The following is a 6000-nucleotide window of genomic DNA, read 5'->3' as shown; positions in this document are numbered from 1 at the left end:
AAAATGTGGTTTTATAATAAACCAAGAGAATATTTATTTGGAGAGTAGGGAATTATGGCTGAATAGTAAGGGCTATTTTAATTGTGAGTCTAGAGGGTTGGTCTATTTGGCAATATGCAAAAAATGTTCATCCTATTACGTAGGTAAAACTGAAAGATCCTTAAAAAAGAGGATCTATGAACATATGTATGAGATGAGCAAATGCAAAGAAACCAACGCACTCTATAGACATTCACTTTTATGTAAAGAAAATGAATTTAAATTCTTTGTGTTGGACCAAGTTAAAAAAGATATTAGAGGTGGTCCTTGGGAGGAGAATATTAGTTACAAGGAATTATGGTGGCAATTAGCCCTAGAAGCCAATAAAGTCCCTGGCCTAAATGAATATATATCCATCTTACCACTTTTGAGACTAAAAGCAGCTAGAATATAAATTGTAGAAGCTGTAATGTAATATGACCAGCAGATGGCACTGTTCCACAGTAAAGTGCTATATAATTAAGCTCCTATGGAACATATTTGCTTTTAAGTGAATAATAAAACTGAACAGTACATGATTTGTTCACACTATTCCAAACCATAACAATGTTTTAATATAGTTTGAATAAGGTTTTAAAAATAATTTAGGAAAAAAGATCATTTAAAGCATATGTATTTTATTATTACTATATTTTTTTGAAGTAATTATGAATCAAGTTTAATTAATTTTTAATGAGCAATGGAAGTTCATTTGTTTATTTAAATTGAAAAGTATCAAATGATTGGTTAGACAGGATTTGTTAATATATATTAATGAAGTTTTTGAGCCTAACCCTGGCCCAATTACCACAAACATCAATAGTCACATAAAACAAGACAAAACTTCTCCTATATCATCACACACTTGTGCCAACTCTCTTACTATAGCTCATCTTAATATACGAAGCATTTGCAATAAAATCTCTCAACTTCATGCCCTTTTAGATGTTCATCATTTTGATATCCTATGCCTATCAGAAACATGGCTAAAACCTACCATTAAGGATAACGAAATTACCCCTCCTGGGTATAATATCCTTAGAGTAGACCGTAAGACCAAAAAGGGAGGAGGTGTAGCAATTGTCTACAAAGCACAACTTCAAATTAGTATAACAAATCTGAACCTTCCTCCAGGGCAGAATGCAGAAGTAATCACCTCAAAATTACAAATTAACCCTAATAAAGCTATTAACATAATTTGTGTATATCTCCCCCCAGGAAATAACACTGACACATTAGAATGTATCCTTAGCTACCTGTCTAACAACCTCCCCCAAGAAACACTAGTTCTAGGTGACTTTAACATTGATTGGAATTCTTGTAATAGCATAAATCCCTCATCCCACATAAACCTATATGCTTTTACTCAACTCATTAACTGTCCAACCAGAACTGATAAATACAACAACCATGAATCCATCCTAGACTGGATTCTGATTAATACGCCTCAACAAACCTACCGGTCTGGTACCCTTCCTGATGATCTAAGCGACCATTCGTTAACCTATGTCATTAGACACAAAACCAACCTAACTTTACCTACCACCTTTAGAACACTACGAACAAAAAAACATTTTAACCCTGAACATTTTCAAGCTGATCTGAAACAAACGAATTGGTCCTCACTAAAATATCTCCCACTTAATGAAGCAGTAGAATACTTCAACTCTACGTTCTTATCAATTCTAGACCAACATGCCCCAACACGAACCATCAGAACTAAAACAAAAATAGCACCCTGGCTAACTAATAATACTAGGCATAAAATCATTCTTAGAAATAAATCTTGGTCTAAATGGCGAACCACTAAAAATCTAACTGACCGCCAAAACTTTAGAGAGCTTAGAAACAACACTAAAAGAGCTATACTAACAGACAAAAAGAACTATTACCTCCAGCTACAGCATATCACTAATAAAGAACCTAAAAAATTCTGGGCCAGTATTAACAATCTTCTATCTCCAGGTCACTCCATTTCACCTAATCCCCAGGACTCTAACCCAGATAACCCTACACAAACAGTGAATGACTTCAACTTGTTCTTCACAAATACTATCAAAACACTTGCTAGTTATCTATCTCCTGACACGTCTAAACTACTTCCACCTATATCAAATCCACCTCCTACCCTCCACTTACAACCTGTCTCTACCTCCTTCATCACATCACTGCTCCAAAAATTAAAACTTACCACTCCCTCTGCAGACAAACTGCCTGCAGAATTCCTGCAGGTAGGTGCCAAAGCCTTAAGCTACCCTATTTCCATCCTAATTAACAGATCTATAAAGGAAAGAATCTTCCCCTCTATCTGGAAGATATCTCATATCATCCCACTACATAAAGGGGTAGCTCTAATGAGTTTTCCAATTTTCGACCAATAGCTCTCCTCTCACCACTTTTAAAAATCATGGAAAATGTATTCACAAACAAATACTAAATCACCTTCTTAACAACAACCTACTCTCTGTCAGCATGGTTTCAGACCCTCACACAGTACCACTACAGCTTTACTCTCCTTCACTGACTCCATTAACACTAACCGTAACAACAACTACTTATCATCCTCAGTCTTCATCGACCTATCCAAAGCATTTGATATGGTGAATCACAAACTTTACTACATATCCTCAAATATCTTGCTCTTGACCATCTAGCCTTATCCTGGTTTGAATCTTACCTAGAAAATCGTCAGCAGGCAGTACTTTGGAAAAACTCACTTTCAAATCTTCTACCTATCTCCATAGGCGTACCCCAAGGCTCTATTCTAGGCCCTTTACTATTTTCAATTTTTATTAATGACCTTCAATCTGCTATTCCTTATGCTAACTGTATTCAATACATGAGACGATTCTACTATAATCTGTACTGCTAACTCTCTAACAGAACTCCAGTCACTTACTCAAAATGCTTTCAACACTGTAGAACAATGGTTCTCTGACCGCTGTCTACTCCTTAACCCCAAGAAAACCAAATTGTTACTTTTTCACCTACTCGCAAATTGACTCCACCACACTTTACTCTTACATCCTCTGACAGAACACTCATTTCTCCTGACTTTACCACAAAACTATTAGGAATAACTATTGATAATAACCTCAACTTTGACTCTCACATCAACAACACCATAAAATTAGTAAATAAAAAAATAGGATCCCTTTACAGAATCAAACCTTTCCTAACACCTACAGCAAGATCCATCATTGCTAGGTCTCACCTAATTTCTACTCTTCTCTATGCTTGTCCCATTTACACTAATCTTTCCAAAAACAACATGAAGAAACTAGAAACATCTTATCATAACATAGCTCGATTTGCTGTAGGATCTCCTTTTCAAACTCATCACTGCCAGAACCTAAAACAATTAGGCTGGTTTGAACTTCCTAACCAACTTGTTCTTCAACAAATCTTAATAGCTTATAAGATTCTATATTAGCCAACCAATACACCAATACTCTCTAGCCTTATTTCTCCATACAAAAACCTGAAACAACTTCGCTCTTCTAACAAACTCCTGATTAATATTAGCAAACCTAACAATCATGCAGGTGACTGTTTATTCTCAAACTCTGTTGGAAAAACATGGAATAAACTACCCTCTGATATCACTTCTTTAACCTCTTTCCAACTTTTTAAAAATCAACTAAAAATTCATCTCAATAAACACTGGCTTTGCTCCTGTACTAATCCAGACTAATGCTCACTCAAAAAAAAAAAAAAAATACTTTTTTCGTATCTTATTTATCTTTTTAAATCATCTGTTTAAATTGCTATGTTTCTCATGTAACATTTTTATGCCTTTTGTGAATTTGTACAACTCGTGGAGCTTTTCTCCCCGGGCCTCTACTGAAAATGGACATATATCCAGTTGGACTAGCCCGGTCAACAAATGTAAAATAAAATAAAATAAATAATTTAACATGGTTTTTATATCTGATGAAGTCCATTGTGGGACGAAAACGCGGATGTTAAATAAAGCGTTCATTGTTTGTGGAAGAGTGCTTGTGGTGAATTCCAGCTTCTCATCTCCTTTGCAAACTCCTTTTTTGGTTTTATTTGGTTTTGGTGAGGGAGTTGGCCGTTTTGTGGTTTTCAAACCTACAGACATAGCCAACATCCTGGCAGACAGATTCAGCGCTAACTTCTCCCCCCTTCCCCCCCAAAGGAGCAAATGCCTATCCCAACTGTATGTAACCTCCCTGACATCACAGATGCACAGGTGAAAGCTGCCCTCTCCAAAGTAAAAAACACAGCATCTATGGGACCGGACGGTGTCCCAGGCTGCATCCTACACGAGCTCCAAGAAGAACTGAACCCTCACATTAAGTCAATGTTCAAACTTAGCCTTACTACAGGATATGTACCCAAAGAATGGCTAACGGCTACAGTGGTCCCACTCCACAAAGGTGGCGCCACAACGGACCCCGGGAACTATCGCCCCATAAGCCTGACTAGTCTGGTCTGTAAAGCTATGGAGCATATTATCATGGAACTCATAAACAAAGACATTGGGAACCTCCAGACACTGGACCCTACCCAATTCTGCTTTGTTAAGGGCAGATCTTGTCTCTTAAACCTAGTTGATTTCTTTGAAACAGTTACCAAAGCCATAGACGAGGGCAAGGTAGTCCACACAGCCTACCTGGACCTCGCAAAAGCTTTCGACACAATACCCCACTCAGGCATCATAAATAAGCTTACTAGCTTAAATATCAACCCCTATGTCACAAGATGGGTTGCAAACTGGCTCAGGGATAGAACCCACATGGTCAGAATTGCAGGTGCCACATCCGAATCCAAACCAGTTACAAGTGGCGTCCCACAAGGCTCAGTTCTGGGACCTCTCTTATTCGGTATATACTTCTCTGAGGTACAGGCTAACACAGGGGGACTCTGGCTGACAAAGTTCGCAGATGACTGCAAACTGGGAGCCATAATCGACTCTCCAGCTGACACAAGCATCCTCCAAAAGGGTCTCACAGAGATGGATGCTTGGTGCCAGAGCCACGGCCTCAAGCTAAATGCTAAAAAGTGCATAGTCATCCCCTTTGAGAAAAACAAAGTGCCCACAAATTACCACATAGGTGGTAATCCATTAAGTACGGAGGAAGTAATTAGGGATTTGGGGACCCACGTAGATAGTAATCTCTCCTTTGATAATCACGTTGCCAAAGTGGTAGAAAGACCTTCTATATAGCCCACCTCATCATGAAAGGGTTCGCATCTAGATCAAGAGAGGTCATTGTGCCCCTCTACTCATCACTCATCAGGCCCATAACTGAATACAATGCCCCTTTTGGGATGTACCTTACCCGACACCTGCAGCAACTGGAGAGACCCCAAAAGTACCTCACCAAGAGGATCATGGGCCTCAAACAGATGTCCTATGCAGCTCAACTAAAGAAACTCCAGCTCTACTCAGTTGCTTACCGCCTACTCAGAGGCGATCTATGCCTGACATACAAAGCCATGTCTAACCCAGAATTAATGGACATGCTCCACCTCAAAAAATCCAAATCCCTTAGAGCTACACGCTCCAGAGACTTAAACCTCAGCACAAAAATAAATAGGACATGCTGAAGGGACAGATTCATTTCCCAGAGGCTCCCCTCACTCTGGAATAGAATCCCAATTCATGTTAGACAAAGTCCCTCGCTGACCCTCTTCAAGCGAAATCTGGATGCGTGGATGGGAAATCGCAAATTCACCCCTGGGGTCTCTTCTGTGTCCCTGCTTGACAGAGGCACAGTAAACTAATCTTAAATCTTAATCTACATCTATTGTAGAGTTAGCTGACATGGTACTCAAATATAATTTCATACTTTTTAATGGTGAATACTATCAACAAATACAGGGAGTATCAATGGGTGCAGCATGTGCACCCATTTATGCCAACATAGTGTTAGCTACATGGGAAACCCAATTTGTACTGGATTCAGAATTTAATCAGTACTGGTCATTATATTGTCGTTATTTGGACGATAT

The sequence above is a fragment of the Protopterus annectens genome, chromosome 8.part0 (assembly GCF_019279795.1).
Source record: "Protopterus annectens isolate FY-2018-M chromosome 8.part0, PAN1.0, whole genome shotgun sequence".
Taxonomy (NCBI): domain Eukaryota; kingdom Metazoa; phylum Chordata; order Ceratodontiformes; family Protopteridae; genus Protopterus; species Protopterus annectens.
The sequence above is the reverse complement of the archived record's forward strand: the minus strand, read 5'-3'. Positions refer to the sequence as shown.